The sequence below is a fragment of the Panicum virgatum genome, chromosome 3N (assembly GCF_016808335.1).
Source record: "Panicum virgatum strain AP13 chromosome 3N, P.virgatum_v5, whole genome shotgun sequence".
NCBI lineage: Eukaryota > Viridiplantae > Streptophyta > Magnoliopsida > Poales > Poaceae > Panicum > Panicum virgatum.
In genome coordinates this window covers 48,337,386-48,354,612 of record NC_053147.1, presented here as the reverse complement: position 1 = coordinate 48,354,612, position 17,227 = coordinate 48,337,386, and the positions used below count along the sequence as shown (strand labels likewise).

The 17,227-nt window shown below is 46.1% G+C and overlaps 2 long non-coding RNA genes and 1 pseudogene across 3 annotated transcripts; 1 reads left to right on the top strand and 2 right to left on the bottom strand.

The window, feature by feature from the left end:
* Nucleotides 1-6,070: 6,070 nt before the first annotated feature.
* On the bottom strand, nt 6,071-16,148 carry LOC120666054 (annotated as a pseudogene).
* Nucleotides 7,366-9,479, top strand: LOC120666055. 2 transcript variants are annotated; one of them, XR_005671530.1, is made up of 2 exons: nt 7,366-8,580; nt 8,822-9,479. It is a non-coding gene; the product is annotated as an uncharacterized LOC120666055 (long non-coding RNA). The 2 variants fall into 2 exon arrangements; XR_005671529.1 differs by having other exon boundaries at nt 7,366-8,626.
* LOC120666057 lies at nt 9,574-10,815 on the bottom strand. Its single transcript, XR_005671531.1, has 2 exons — nt 10,415-10,815; nt 9,574-10,301 (listed from the first exon to the last, which is right to left on the bottom strand). It is a non-coding gene; the product is annotated as an uncharacterized LOC120666057 (long non-coding RNA).
* Nucleotides 16,149-17,227: the final 1,079 nt, after the last annotated feature.

Sequence of the window (17,227 nt, the reverse complement as noted above, 5' to 3'; positions counted from 1 at the left end):
AACTAAGTGGTCGTCGTTTAGTACTTTAGTCAAGATCTTAGAGGAGCAATGTATAGGATACATGTTCAGTCAAGATCCCACGCCACCCTATACAAGCAAAACCATGCGAGCGAGCTATGCAGGCGACATATATATACAAGCAAAATAGCCCGTGCTTATTAATTGACTCCCGTGCAAAATAGCCTGTCGTCGACTCTTGCCCGCCTTGCATGTCCTGCAGTCTGGTTTTGTTCAACTCTGCGCATTAAAGTTACTGGTGCTTGCGCCGTAATTGAAGTTATATTAGTTCTAGTGTTAGTGCATAAGATTTTTGTTTATTTATTTCCATTGAAATTTAATTGAAGTTATATTTTTAGTATAACTAAATTATGGTTTCATTAATTTAGAGTTATTTTATTTATAGTTGTGAATGAAATTTCAATTTAGATTTCTTGCTGGTTTAATAATTTATATTTCCTTTTAGTTCAATTACTCCTCATATTGGGTTAATTTATATTTCCGTTTAGTATTTTAATTAGTTCCGGTTCAATTTTGCATTTCACTATTTTAGCAAAGTTTATTTGGTTCTTACAAAAGTTGAAGTTCTACCAAAAGCTAACAGAACACACCATTGCACCTGCACAACAAAACTCAAAAAGATTAGAGTCACGGTACAAAGATGAGTAGATCAAAAGTGAGCTAGTTGTAAGGCAACATGAAACAAGCATAAATAATCTGAGCAGACCACCAACCGAATGACACCCAGCAGCTGCTTTACTACTAATAGCAAGAAATAGGAATAGTACTAAACTGATTGAATAGCCAAATGAAGTAACTAAACATGGCCAACAAGGGGGGGAGAGGAGGATTTGGGATAGAGTGGAGAAGTGAGGAGGTAGAGAGAGAGAGGCTGGGCCAGCGCAGCACTGGAGGAGGAGCTGCACAGTGCTGAGAGGGGATGGGAGCGGCGCCGCGTGCGAGGAGAGGGAGGAGCGGCGCGGCGTTGAGGAGAGGTGGTGGAGTCTGAGGGCGCGGATTCTAGGGTTTCAGCTACTTTTATACGGTAGGAGTGCGAATAGAGCCATCAGATTGGAGATGGATAGTTAAAAATGATTGGGCTATATGGGCTGAAATGACCTTCTATGGTTAGCTTTCTCTTTTTCTTTTTACATTTTATTCACCATTTTAAAATAACATATAAAAATAATTATCTTATATATACTGATATATTTTAAATAATCAAAACATGTACATTGATTTTTAGAACTTTCAAGAATTTTCGAACCATTTAAATGAATTTCTGCATGCTTGGTATTCTCATATGACTTTGCCGTGGGAGAAATGAATCTTCATGTAATGTGGCTTTGTTAGCTTATAGCGCACCTTAATGTTATCTTTGGTTGTAATTGGAGCTATGTTTATGTGCAATATATGAACAAGTTTCAGCATCTTGTTTGGCTAATCTGATCCGTTGGCGAAAGAGTACCCGGAGACTCCGGGTATATACCATGATACTCCGAACAGCCGTTCGGACATCCGAACGACAATTCAAATACTCTGGGTATATGTCCAGATACTCCGAACAGTTGGTCGGACATCCAAACAACAATCCGAATAGTCTAGATACACCGGATTTAGTGCCCGAACATTCTGGACAGTGACTCGGACACTCCGGATTTCCGCTAAAACACTCACAGAAAGGTCATTTTCATTTCCTTTTCGAGGGAACATGCTTCACCGTATGATTTTTCTGTTCAACTTTAGCACCTGCACACACGCTATATTACAGAATTAAACGTACATGTGTTTTGTTATCAAACACCAAAACCCACTTAAACGCTTCGGTAAAGGGCCCGATTAACTGTTGTAGTGTGAATACCTCATAATCTTATTTGAAAATTTTGTAACTTCTTATTGAATAATTTTACAAATGTATAACCTTGTCATAAAAGTTTAATACAATTTATAATCTTCATCTCGGTCTACCTGGTAATGCCTTTAACACTAATCAAACAAATCAAAGGCCGCAGTCCAGTGGGTCGCGCAACTCTCTGAAGAATGTGGTTGGTCGAACCCAAGGCCCATCTAATTTCTATTCTCATTTTAACTATGTCGTGCATGTAGTTTCATACAAATAAAATTAACGCCACATGGTTGTACTAATGATGAAAGTAGTTCAGTGGTTAAGCATGCACGTGTGGGTTGGTGATGCAGGTTCGATCTCCATATATATGCTCACAATTACTTTTCCACTACTACTGGTTTTTGCGAATTAAAACAAGATTTTGCTTTACAAGATGGGCGACGGGATGCGGCTTTTATCCATGTTTTGGCGTGTAGCGGAGGCGGCGGGATAGGCAACGGGATTTGGCTGTTATACAGGTTTTGGCGTGTATTATGCAACAACATAAATAGAAAAACAAAACCTCTTAATATTGTCACAAAACAGCAAGTAGCGTAGTGGTAAGGCCTCTACCATGTGGCATGCTTTTAGTGATAATAACCTAGTTTACTAGAAAGACCTTTTCTGTCCATGGTGTTGTCTCCTGATTTTAGCCAGATGGCCCGTGTATAAAGTGGGCCCAATACACTACTACAAAACGATTTGTAGCAGTGCACTGTGCCGACCAAACTCTGCTTTCTTTTCCTTGACGATGGGTTCATCCAATGGCCTTTTGTCCTTGCCATGGATGTAGCAGTACGGGGTTTTCTATCTTCGGCCGGTGTTGTCTCCGCGCGCGCGATTGGCATTGTTGCTTCGGTTGATCCTCGCTCCTCTGTTCGCTGGAGGCCGGGAGTCGCGAGCTTCGTCACCGGATACAGTGTTAACTGCCTTCGGGTTCTTGGTTTGGTCCGCCTGGTATGGCTTCGACTGGTCTCTGCTTCGGGCCCTCTGCTCATTCATCTCCTCGATTCTCCACCTTTTGCCTTTGTCTAATATGTGGTATTCCTGCATGATCTCGAAGAGTTTGTTGACGGTCTTTGGCTTGCAGCGCTCGAGGTATTCTCCGCACAGGCCCAGGTTCATCCCAAAGATTGCAGCATCAATGATACCCTGTTCAGCCACTTCCGGAGCCCTCATGCGAAGTCTGATGATGCGCTGAAGGTACTCTTGTAAGATGGAGCTTCCCTACTTCATGTTGTGAAAGTCTCATGATGTGACTTCGTCGGGCTTCACTGCCCGAAGCGCGGCAGACAACTCCGACTGTAGCTATTCACATGCGTAGACGTGGCCATTCGGGAGGTTCGAATACCTGTACTGCGTGAGTTCCCTGAGGGCTAGCACGAGGGCTTTGGCTTTGCATGCGGAGCCTCCACAGTTGCTTTCGGTGCGTCTTCGTATTTGAGGAGGAATTCCTTTGTGTCAGACTCTCCGTCGTATTGTGGCAAGATTGCCGAATTGAACCACCTCGACCACTAGTGTTCTTCCAACTCGGAGAGAGGAGTTCCTAGGCCTCCACGATTTTGTCGGCAGTGTTGCTGTTCCTGACGGTACTCGCCTTCTTCTTTGTCGCTGTACACGTCGTCGTCGACAATGATGGGTCATGGCCGAGGCCTAATGGCTCGGCCTGATCTTGCTGCAACATTGCCATGCGCGCTTGGATGTGTTGGTGCATCGCATTGCACCGAGGCTCTTCTTCCCTTAGCTTGATGAGGTGCTCCTCCAGCTCGGCGGCCGTGAGTGCCCTTTCTTTCTCCTTCGCCCCTTGTGGTCACCTACATGGTCCACGGGCCAGCCTGGGCCACCGCCTGCCGCGCGTTGTGCGACCTCTCTGCGAGGCGCGCCTCGACCCTTCGGACGGCTTCAATGTCTTCGAGAGGTATGCCCAAATCATGGAGCCCGACCTCGAACTCCGCTTCGGTGACATGGTCGATCGAAGCATCTTCGTTGTTGGCGACGTTGGCGCTCGGCACAATGGCGTTCTCCGGAGACGTGGGAGCCTCTGCCGAAGTGCTACCAGCACCCTTCTTCTTCGCTGCCATGTGGTGTGCCGGGACGAACCGTGTGGGTTGCTTCCAAAACTGTTGGTGGAAGATACCCTTCGAAGCGAAAAGGTATCACAACAGCCCAAGAACGGAAGAGTGACTACCCTTCGCAAACGGCTCACAGATCGAGAACACAAAGCATAGTGAAAGTGTAACGGCTCAGTTGTATTCAATGTCCCATCAATGACTGTTACAAGTGTATTTATAGGCGGCGGATCATCTACCCGCATGCCTGATTTCCCCGTAATATCCCTCAATTGCTAGATTCCAGGAATATTTTGTGGATATACTGGTAAAATTACAATAATAGTGGGTTACAGCTAGCACTCGCCGGTGGCCCCACTGCTGGCCCACATGCTCTTCGCCAACTCGACACTCTCTTCCTTCGCGTTGGCTTTCGGCCCATGCTCCCGGGGCAAGGATTTTTCTCCGAGCGACTTTGTACAATGGGGCCTTCGGCGCCGGGTCTTTGTCTATCTTGGTCCGTGTTCTCCCTTCATAGGCCCGTCTCTGGGTCCCAGTCTTCCGGGAGAAACCTTGGCACCCGGGGCTTCGTCCGTGGCCTACTCGCATGCCCGGCCTTCGGGAGCAGGTCATTAGCATCGTGCCTTCGTCGCACAGCCCAACGTGGCTCACCCAACAGCGATCCACATGATGCACTGTTAGAGCAAGAGTACATGAAGAGCGAAATGGTGATAAAGATGGCATTAGTTAAGTCAAGGAGGAAGGTGATGGCAAGCTCGAGTAAGCTACCCGTGCAACGCGAGCGCGAAAGATTTGAAGGCTGTTGAGGCTCGTAGAAGTCAATTTTCAAGAGTCAATTTGATCAGAAAATTAAGGGAGTTTATACTTCTTGCACGTATAATTATCCAACATAAAGTCAAAACCCAATATGTCTTTGGAAAATATGCAATGTTGCAAATTGAGCAGAAGTGCAGGCTGCAGCCTCGGTGCAACCAAAGAAGTACTTGGAAAGCAATGTCAGACCCGGGACAGGGGGACTGCTTACAGACATAGAATGTTCTAAAATAAGGGAGCTCATGGATGTACCTTACTTCTTTTATAACTACCCGAATAGGCATAGAACTAGCTGCAGTACAAAGGAAACTATCCGATTGTGTTGTATTAGGACTCCAACAGTACTCGGATAGGATTTTCCATGTAACCATGTCCCCCCGGATATATAAGGGCAGGCAGGGACCCCCTCCAAACAATCATCAACACATGAGGCAATACAAACCACACAGGACGTAGGGTATTACGCAAACTAGCGGCCCGAACCTGTCTAAATCTTTGTGTTTCTTGTACCATCGAGTTCTAGAGCAGTCGATCCCTACCTACAAACACTACTGTTAAGGGTATCCCTGAGCAGGCTTGGCGGTAAACACCGACAAGTAAGTTTCAGGCGAAGTTCAAGGGACTCGACGGCGGCCTCAGAAGTACTCGGAAGCTTGCACTACTCAGTTACGAAGAGCTCAGGGGCTTGTCAGACTCGAGACCATGTGATATTTGACATGGCATGGATATGTACGAGATATGGAATGGGGCATAACCCATATCAATATGTCATGTAACGTACTCGGATAGATCTAAACCCAGTCGATATAGAAGCAAACTACTTGATTAGTACTTGAGAGGGACTCCTAGGCTCACATCGATATAGGGTTTCATGTAATCATGTCCCTCCAGGCTATATAAGGCCGGACAAGGACCATTCCAAAGTATATATTCACCTCAGGCAATACAAACCACCAAACATTTCGTAGGGTATCACGCATCTTGCGGCCCGAATCTATCTAAACCCTAGTATTGCTTGCACCATCGTGTTCCAGATCTCAATGACTCCCTACCTAAACCCTAGGTGGTCTTACCGGTAAAATACCGATGGTGGGGCTCACGTGTAGTTCTAGCTACACTGCTTCGCATAGAGTAGTTGTTGGTTATACTAAGCTATCTCCAACAAATTTCATTCAATTTCGATAAAATTTTCTAGCGTGAATGCAAGATTTTATTTATAGGGTCTGATTCTTGATGTGAGGCTCACGTGCATTTCTAGCCACATTGCTTTTCACAAAGTAGCTGCTAGTCATACTTAGCCATCTTATTTTTAATTTTAGGTTCTGGCTCTTAACCCGAGATGGACATTTATATAGTCACACTATTTTGCACAAAGTATCCATTTTAACCCACCAACCCGCAATTACATAGAAACCACTTCGCCCCGCCCGGTTACCTAATGCAACTCATTTTATCCTATCCAAACGTACTCCACATCAAAACACAACTCATAAAACTCATTTAGGGTGTGGCATATAATAAGGAAGCTAATGTTTTATCACCAGCCGTGATATCTCACGACAAGCATGCGCGCCCGGCGGCTTTACTGGTGGACGGGGCCGTCAGGTCGATCATCCCTGCAGGTAGCCGCAGCGGGTCCAGCACCACCGCGTTCCCGGCGTGCACCAGCTCCGTGGGCGAGGTGTAGATATCCTCCCCCTTGTAGAAGAACCGGTGGACGGCCTGCATGGCCGGGGCACCGCGCCCTCCTTTCTGGCCACCAGCCTCAGCAGCTTCCTCCTGGATGCTTCGACGGTGCCCTTCACGTCCCTCTCCGCCGCCTCGATGGAGCCGCCGCGGCGACGAGCCAGCAGCGGGACGCTGTTAACCTTCCCCTGCGCGTTCTCCCTCTCGTACGTCGCGAGGTCGTTCTTGAGGCGGCTGCAGATGTTGGTGTGCCGGAGCAGCTCGCTGTACTCGTGACCCCTGACCACGTCGTCCGGGAGCTCCGGCCCGACGAGGTAGAGTGATATGCAGAGGATCGGGCCCAACGCGATCGACGGCAGCGCGACCCTCATGTACTCCTCCATGGACGGCACGCTCCCGCTCATCCTCCACTCAGTCTCGACCATCATGGCCCTCACCAATTCCGCCCACTGCATGCGAGAGGCATCACCATCACATCAGCGTGGCCGTTAAGCTGCTCACAGGAGACAGCAGTGGAGAGACTACTTACGAGCTCGGCGATGTGGCCGATGACGTTGCGCTTCTGCACCGCCGCAGCCTTGGCTGCGATCTCGTTGCTCGTGTTGTAGACGGCGCGGAAAAGAGTCTCCACGCGCTCCGAGCAGAAGCCAACTTCTTCGTGTGCGTCCCACCTATATACCAACAGGATATAAATAAATATAATAAATATACATACATATATATATATAGTAGGTCTATTGAGTACCCTGGGTATGAAATAAGCAATTCCACACCCGAGAGCCAGCCCGCACACCCGATCCGCCTCGTCTCCCGGTCGCCGCTTCCGGTTTTCTGCACCCGGTTCGCCGCGACGACATCCCCCACTAGCTCCCCCACCGCCCCACGTCCCCACGCCTAACCGCCCAGCTCCTGCGAAGCCCAATACCCACCCCTCCCGGCGCCCAACCCCTCCGCGCCGTCGCTCTCCCGGCGCCGCTCCCCTCCACCGCCCAGCTCCCGTCCTGGCGCCGGACCCTCCCCGCGCTGTTGCTCTCCTCCCGGCGGCGCTCGCCTCCTCCGACGGTGCTCCCCCCCACCACGGCCACTTTTTTTTTGGCCAGTCCCCAGTCCCTACCAGCGCCGCACCAACCTCCCGATCCGGCAGCGGCGGATGAGGGGGCGCACTGCGCCCAGCGACTGCGGCCCGCACGTCGCCCATCGTCTTCTCCACCGCCGCAAATTGATGCCGAAATCCACCCGCCGCAGATCCGGCCGGGGCCGCTGCCACCCACGCCGCGCCTCCTTCCGGCTGCCGGAGCTTCACGCGTTGCCGAGTCACGCAGCAGCAGGTCAGGGCGCGACCTTACTGGCGATAGGCAGCCCCACGAAAGCCGACGGCGGCCACACCCTCACGTCGAGACGGCGGCGCCAGCGCGTCGAGACGGCCCGGCAACCTTCCACGACAGCAGACGGCGGCCGCGGCCTGCGCGCATCCCACGCCGCGCGACCTTCCTGGCGATAGCCGGCCCGAGACGGTGGTGCCAAGCCCACGATCCTGCGAAGCGAACCCCGGCCAGGCGCCCAGGCCAGGTCATGGACTCATGGCTCTCTCTCTCTCTCTGTAGAGCGGAGCGGAGATCGGCTCAGCACGTTGGAGTGGAGAAACGCAGCAGCACCTCATCATCCTGCTCATCGTCGTCGAGCGTTGCTGCGTATTGATTACAAATAGCTTTTTTTAGTCATGTGGTGTGTTGCTTTGGGTGCCTACCTGCTGCTTGTTTGATGAAATGTCCAGGCAAGCTATGTTACGCCGAAATAGAAGTTGCTATTGCTTTTAATTGATGGACTTTGATTGTTCTTGTTCCACTGTTAGGGTTCTGCATAGGATGCAAAAATTGTGCCAATTGGTTTTAGTTCCTTTCGCATCGTTGACAGCTAGTATTGTTTCTCCTTCGAGCATAAAGCATGGATATTTTTGTGTAGGGAATATGAGGTGTAATCCCCTATTAGTTGTGTGGCATACATGAGATTTTCATTAAGCCTTAGACCAATTTTGACACATGGTGTCTGTGCATGGTGGCAGCGGCGTACAGCAGCGAGCGGCGGTGCCAAGGTGAGGTGGCCGCACTGAGGGGTTCTAATGGTACCCAGGTAGGGGCTTTTGCAATTTCCCTAAGACTGGCAGGATGGTTCTCATGTAAGTTAATTTACGTGATTTAGTTGTTATCTGTTGTTAATAGCTTTCCTGACTTAATCACTTTTACTTTTTATAATAGATAATAGATTATAGCACAACTGTAACTATGGTGATCTCAAGAATTTCTTTCCTTGGTTAACGGGACTGAACTGCGCCGTTTGAGCTAATTTGAACTAATTTGGAAAATTGATGCAGAAACTAATTTGAACCAGCCCACAAGTAGATTATCTGGCTGGATTTGGAGGCTGTGGCCCTTTCCGCGCCCCGGCGACGCTTCTACCTGGCATCCCGTCACTACTTTTTTCTCTACTTTTTTTTTGGCAAGAAGTTGGATAGACTAAAAAACATTTACTCTACTTTTTTTCTTTGGCAAGAACATGAACTGAAATTTTGCTAGGATATGTGTGAATGGCTGAACGCTATCAGAATAAGGAATATTGAAGTACTCTTTCTGACATAGTATCAACTCTTGGATTAGTATGATGTTGGGCATTTATATGCACGCCAAGAACATCTGACATATCATCACACCCCACAGGAACAGTTTAGCAAATAAAAATTGTTCACCACATAGGTAATTCAGTACCTAATGCTAGAGTAGATATATTGTGCAGCAGGTCAGCTGGAATGATTGCTTGCTGGAGTTGCTTGATAGCAGGAGATCGCACGTTCTGGTGCCTGGAGGAGTTGATTTTTTGCTGTAATGTTTTTTTTAGTTTAATCTGCAGCTAGTACCATTGAATACTAGATCATATGGCTTATTTTGTACTTCTATTAAGGACACTACATTTTTTAACATTAGGTGGCTTATCACCCCACTCAATCTTTGCATACGAAGTATCTTTGAGCTGAACTCTAGTCATCTGCTCCATTACACATGGGAATATTTGCGACAGGTTTTTTATGATTCACTCAATATACAAGGTAGCTAGATTTTTGCATCTATGCATGTCATTACTTGTGAGGAAGTAACAAATTCCAAGAGTTCAGTTTTTTTTCACATGTGACATTATCTGCGAAAATGTTCTCTTGTTATATTGTTCCTATTGCAGGCGGCAATGACTAAGATGAGGTCGCAAGGAAACTGCAAGAGTGGATACACAAGCATAGATTGCAGAGCGAGCTCAGCATGATATGTCTCTGACAACGATGATACTGTATCATTTAGGTGGACACATTCAACATTTTGTTTTCCTGAAACTTCAGTCTACAAATGGCAACGTGTACGGGTCAGAAGCCAGCTGAGTTGAAATGATTGAAGGTTGTTTTCCTGAAACTCAGCTAGGAGGCTGTTCGTAGACTGAAGTTTCAGTCTACAAATGGCTACGTGTACGGCGAAAATAATTGTTTCCTGATTTATGATGAGGTCATACTTTTATTGTTTCTTGTTTCTATAACTGCCGTGGAAATGACTGAAGGTTAGCTTTTACACACTTGTGAGGCTGGCATGTATTAAACATAGATATATAATACGATCGCAGACTCCGGCGAGCAGCGTCAGGTCTCCAAGTCTCCGCCTCCGGCGAGTGACAGGAAGATGAACCTGTCTAGATGGTAGTCGACGGGGCTGGACGCATGATTGTCGATTCTTCTTTTTCTAGATTCGCCTGATTATTGAGTCTCCCACGCTGGCTTCTACCATTACCGGAAAGTTGAGTTTAGATCCTTGCGTCACCTAACAAGATATGAACCGAAAATAAAAACTACATGGTAAAGATAGCTCCTTGCGTCTCGTAACCAGATACGAGCAGAAAATTCTAGCTAGCTTCTTGAGAGGGACGGGAAGACCTTGATCGCAGATGGGAGCGAGATCGCAAAGGGGAGCGAGGAAAAAACAGGTCCGCGAATCGCCCGTGCACGCTGCAGAAGCGTCGCAGACTGCCACCGGCTTCGTTCACGGCGTGGCTTCTATAGCTCCGTGGAAGGGCGTCGCAGATGTTGACGCTCGAAGGAGAAAAGGATGTGCTTGCATCAGGCTTCACCCAGAGAGGGTAACGGATCGATTTTACCATACCTATTGTCGAGCAAGAGACGGAGACGCAGGTTCCGGCGACCGGCGACGTAGCTCTCCGCTCCGCTCGCAGGGAAGAAGGGCCGGGAGAGATCAGGCTTCCTCGGTCTTCACGGCGTCTGGCTGAGATGTCGAGCGCCTCAACTGCTCGCCATGCGTGGGCGCGGGATGAGTGGAAACCGCTCGGGAAAAATCAGACTCGCGTCGGGAAAAAAACTGAAAAGATTGAAGCGCGGCCGCGCCGGGCGGTGAGCGGGCGTCGGGACGGGCTCGGGTATGGAATAGCTATTCCATACCCAGGTAGAGATTAGCCCTGGCCCATATATATATATGTATATATATATATTTATTTATTTATTTTGTAGGTAGGTTGAGGTGTGAGTGCAGCACATTTCGATCAACGTGATGAAGTTCTCCAATTCCTCCCTGGCTCCCACGACGTCGAACAGGTCGTCCACGGCGGTCGGTAGCATGGTGTTCTTGCTCCACGCGATGCGAGCCTCGGATAGCTCAGAGGGGAACATGGTGGAAGCAGACGAGAAAAGGGTGTGCGTCGGCATTACTCTTGCGAACTCGAGCTCGTCCAGTCTCATCTCTCTCACCCAGCTATTCAATAAACGTTAGTGTAAAAAAACCAAGATTTATTGTCAATAATGGTACAAGGGAACTACTCTTATACCGTAAGAAGGGAAAAACTCAATATACCGTAAGAAGGGAAAAACTCAAGGTATACGGACCTCTCGAGGTGCTGAAGCTCTTGTTGGTACACAGCCTGGGAGGAATGGAACCCATCAGCAGCCAGAGCTAGAATTTTTTCTTCAGCTGCGTGAGACACACTGATCCCATAGGGTATGAATACGCAATCGACGTACTGAAGCCGAAATGGAAAGCTTCTCCGATCCAGCGAGACAAGAACCTCACCGGTATGCGGATTTCAGCATCATGGAGCACCCTGGCCTGAATTGCTCGATGTTCCTCCAGTGCTCCAGCCGGTCTAGGGTGGCGTAGTGGGGGAACTTCAGTACATGCTCCACCTGTGGAGTTGAAGTATTTTACTATTTTCTATATGAAATGAAACGATCGAAACAATACTTTTTTAAATGCCCTGCAAATTAAGTATCCTAACACGACAGATTATGTAGCAAGTATACCTCTGCTGGGTCTACAGATCTTGATATCTTGTTGGAACATAGTTGTTGCTTCAGAAGTTCAGCTGACCAAGAACATATATTTTCAAGGATCGGCTCCTCCTCCATAATATGAACCTGTGAAGCCTTGTACAATTCCAGCAATGCCTCTGTATCATTCAGATGCCCTTGGACGGATTCATGAAAACTGGATTCTTCACTGAACTGGGCCAACCCTTCTGCTCAAGAATTTCAGGCAATCCTAATAAGATTGTTAACAAATACCAAGCAAAAGACATGACATCTTATGTCCGACGATGCATACCGGACGGGATGTCATATCCGTGAAAACGTAGAAGGCGGAATGCCATTGCGCACGTCGTCATGTCCAGCATTATCTCCTCATCGTTTGCCAGCCAGGAGCTGCAAAATGATTGCAGCCAAGATATATTAAGTAGCAAGAGCAAAAACTCAGCAGGTTTCATCATAACTAATTTCTCTACCTGTATATCATGCCAAGCCTGGTGTAAATTTCACCGGAAAAGCTCGAAGAGATCCCCATCTTTTCCAAGGTGTCCACCATGCGAAGATGGATGTACATGTCACGCGGATACACGGTCGGCACTGCAAATGACCATTGGCGCATGTTAGAAGCGTCTGTACCTTTGTGGCGTTATTTCTTGGCGGCGTTTTGCATTTCACCTGAGCTGCCGCACTTGCTGACGAGGGAATCCAAGTAGTCGAGTGCTCTCCTGTTGTTGTTGGGGATGACAGCTGCTGCCGTTGTCGCAGTTGAGGCGAAGAACGATCCGTTGCTCCTTTGGTACGCCGTCACCAGATCCCAATCTAACAAGTTCCCCAAACCTTCGGCTACGTAGGCCATGAAAGCTTTACTTCCAGAAGGCATGCTGTAGAGTTGGTGATCAAAACGTTAATGTAAGTGGTTCAATCACAGAGATAAAATACCAGTGGGAATCCCTCCCCGAGTAATAACTGGAAGCAGACTTAGATATACATATACATATATACATATATATATATATATAGTTGTCAACGTGTTGTCTACCATGTGGTGCGGTTAATTAGTGGCGGTAAAGAGTCTAAAGTGTTTAGTCTATAAATTATTTTAAGAATCATGCTCCAAAAGGGTTAAGTTCATTTTTTTTTATTTTTTTATGGATCAGGCTCCAAAAGATTGAGGGCTAAGTTGGATTACGAATTCCGGAATTAGGATATTAAGGTCATGATCTATTGCAACCCCCTACGTAGGATAACCAGAAGCGGGCCAGCCGCATGGTCAGGAGTCACGGCCTATGAATATTTTATCTTCTTTTATTATATGTCTTTTCTTTCTGTTTTCCTTTTATTGAATTTTCTATAAATTCCTTATTAGATTCACATTATTTATTTTTTCACATACTCCTTTGCGTCGATTTAAGTTTTAAAATTGTGTCTGTTTATTATGTATAATTCTCTTCTTTTATCTCACTATTCCAAATTTTATTTTTATTCATTATACATTGCTTAATATAAATCAATACTTGATTGTCCAAATAATGCCCTACCCAACTGTCATCCCTGTCCGTAAACATGTTTTCATTTGTTTGGATCATTTTCTAGTGAGACTAGAACAATTTCAATGCATAGCTAGAACAATCTTATTATTACTAATTGGAGGCTCCTTTGGAGCTTTCACGGGAAGCCACATAGGATCCAAGGTGGACACTCTGAAAAATAGAGAAATTCTATAAATTCTCAAAAAATCAGAAACATCAAGCCATTAATCCAACAACTCTAATTATAAGAACCATTGGATCTATTATATTTTCTAATAAATTACCCACCTCTGCCATTATGAAAATAGACTAAAGTAACCCCCTAAACATGTATCTAAATTACCCACCTCTGTCATTATAAAAAAATCAAAAGTATTGCACACCTATGCCATTATAAAAATAATACAAATATCCACCTAAATTTGCATATAAAATATCCAATTATGTCATTATTATTACAAATTAAATTACTCATAAATATTAATCTAAACTATATAATTATAATAATATATTAAAGTGTACCAATATAAAGTTCTAAAATTACTATTTCTATCATTATTAATATATTATTTATATTATTAATTATATAAAAATACTACCCACGATATATGTCACCATATATTCATGTATGATGGAAGAGATAAGAATACCAGTTCACAAACAAAAGGTTCAACTAAACATATATTGAATACATATGGAGGTGCACAAAATGAAATATATTGTAACTAAATAATGAAAATATAAATATTTGAGAGTATGTGTTAGAATATTTAATAGATGAAAAGGGGTGTGAGATAAATAAATATAATTATTGACCTTATTCTTATATTAATCCTAATTAGCCCGTGCGGGAGCACGGGTTGATAGACTAGTTTTCTTCTAATAAAGCTAATCTATTTTTCTTGTAAAGCTAAAACATTTTTCCTTTCGTTTAGTTCTTTGTCAATATTTTCTCTGGTGTATTTGTTTATTGGTTCATGGTTTATTGCTTCATGAGGTATATTGTATTTGTCTAGTAGTCAGCAATTACTTATTCGGTTGCCATATTTTACATTTCTATGGAACATTTTTTATTAAGTGGAAAGAATTTTGTCGGGACATTTGTATCAGCTACACAAAAAAAATGTTTGAACTTTACTAAAAAAATGTTATCCAGAAAATATCTTCCAAACTTAGTCAATTATGATTTTGTCTTGAATATCTTAACGCTTAACAACGCAATCAGTCAGTCAAATTTCGGTTCGAGAATTAAATATTTTGTTTCAAACATCCCTTGTGTGGTGACAATACCAAGTTGTCTATCTTGCCGACTCCTGAAAAGGACTAGTTCTGCTTATCGAGTTTTGTTTTGCTTAATTAGGTTCACTGGACCTTAAGCCGCTAAACCAGCTCTGATAGCTTAATCAGCGGTATTTAATTAATGATATCCATGACGTCGACCCAGACCTCAAAGGGCCGCAACGGTGCACTCGGGGTGTCTATTTCTCCCCACCGTCCATCGCCGCCGTCGCTAACCGAGTTTCACCACCATGCCTTCCAGTCCCCACCACCGCCCACCGGGATCCTACCCCGCGCCACTTCGCTCTCCACCAGCTAAACTGCCACCACCGTCGGACCGCCGCTGACCCCTCCTCTAGGTTCGATGGCCTTAGAGCAGACTCCACCCCAGCTACCCCCGGGAGGCCGGGATCCTATAAGGTCCTCCTCTGACCTCCACTACCCAGGCCACCGACGACCTCGCCGATGGCTGCTCCCCCTCCCCAACCACCCTCGCCGGCCACCCCATCCACCTTCCCCCTCCCTTAGCTCACCGGCTGCCGCCCTCCTCCCCTAGCTCGAGAGAGAAGATGAACAATGGGTGAATGGGCTTCTGTGATGAATCCATGCGAAATCGCATATGCGATAAATAGAATTCCTATGTAGTCATGCTTAGTTATGGACAACGACGGGTTCTTGAGGAAGTTGGAAAGCTGGTTTTGATTTTTGTTTTAATTACTCCTAACTGTATGGTTGATTGCATTTGGTTTTCCTTATAAATTAACCTGGGACAATATTTCTCTTATTATAATAGTATACATATGGCAAAAACTAGTGTTAGTTTAACTGTTAAACAGTGAACGGTCGGTATACATAACAAAAACTCATCGTTTAGCAAAAACTCGGTATTCATAGCTCTTTAAATGGTCGAAACAGTTTTGCATGGGTTTAGTTACAGGGCTAATCGGTCTACACGGCTGCCCATCGAGTAGTATTTAATTGCCATGTAAACGGCATAAACGGATGTGCTGGCAGCGAACAATGGCAAAAACCCATGCAGCCGTGCCACAAACCTTTTTAGTTCAATGTCACGTAGTCGAAGGATGGCGTCAACGTCGGCTGGGGTCAGAGGGATCTGCAGCCCCATGCCGATGCCGTGTGCGACCATGCCGGGGAAGATGACGTTGAACCCCGCCGGCGTGTCGCTCCTGTCGTCCGTCACCAAGGACGCGTTGTTCCCAGTGAAGCGGAGCCCTGCGTGCCAAGGCATCGGGGCATGACATGAGAACGACGACGAGCGATTAATAGACCGAACGCAACCGATCGACGATGGCCAGCAGACACATGGCAGGAACGGACGACGAACTGACCTTTGCCGACGTGCTCGTCGCCGACGCGCCACGTCCGGAGCGCGAGGACGCACGCCATCGTCGACGAGAGCGAGTCCTTCCCCAGCGACCACGGGCCGTCGCCGGAGCCAGCCTGCGGCCCCCACGAGCCGTCGCCGCGCTGGTTCCGCAGGATCCAGTCCACACACTGCGGGAAGTGCGGCATGGAGGCGCCAATCGTCGTGTCCCAAACCTCATGAACTAATGTTCGCGCAACCACGAGCGGCGCTCATGAGGCGGCGGCGGAGGCTCGGCGCTCACGAGCTGCTCCCTTATCCTGTCCTCCAGCTCTCTCACATCCATGCTGCTGCCGCCGTTGCAAATAACAATGAAATTATATAAAAAAGACGAAATGTATCATTAATCCTCAAGAAATCTCTAATTAATTGAAAGAAATCTCTATAACTTCTAATTACTTTGACACCCTTCAGTTCCAGGAGTACACTCTTTTCAATATCCAGAAACCCTCTAGAAGAAAAATAAACCTTTATTTCTGAAAATGTATATGTCAGTAACCTCAACCCTGCGGTGATGACACTGCCTTTCGGGGGAACACGGTGCGGTACAAGGATGTCACCAATCGGCCAGTCGCAGCACCAATATTTACGATTAATAGGCACAACACTTGGCACAGGCAGCATGCTCGTTGATATGCTCTCAGTACAACAACGGGCATGCTGACTGCGTAAAATACTGTCTTCTTATCAATCGGAAGTGCTGGTGATGCGACTAACCGATTTGCGACATCCTTATAGCGCATCGTGTATCCCTGAAAGGTAGTGCCATCACCGTTAAAATGGAGATTAACGACGTATACTTGTTTCGAAATAAAGATTTTTTTAGCTTCTAGATGGTTTCAATGTGAGCCTGATTAAATACATCACTAGAGTGTCAAAATAATCCATTCATAATACAAAAAATTCTATAATATACTCATTTCATTAATTCATTCATGAATAAAAAAAATCAACTATCCACAATATGGTCATATATACAAGTACATCACATGAAGTGTCTACACTCATTCTAAAAATTTCTACTATCCACATACTCATCTAAATCTAAAAGAAAATCACACCTACATATGCAATCTAGCTAGCTAAATGTCCAAGAAATGAGCTAGCTAGCTACACATTTTCTCTATTTCTAAAGCATGAAATGAGCTATACAAACCAAGGAAGAAGAGAAAAACAAGCCCCAAACCTTTAGCGCCGATGGATGGACGGGGAATCAAAGATCTTCACAAATGTGGTGAAGAAATG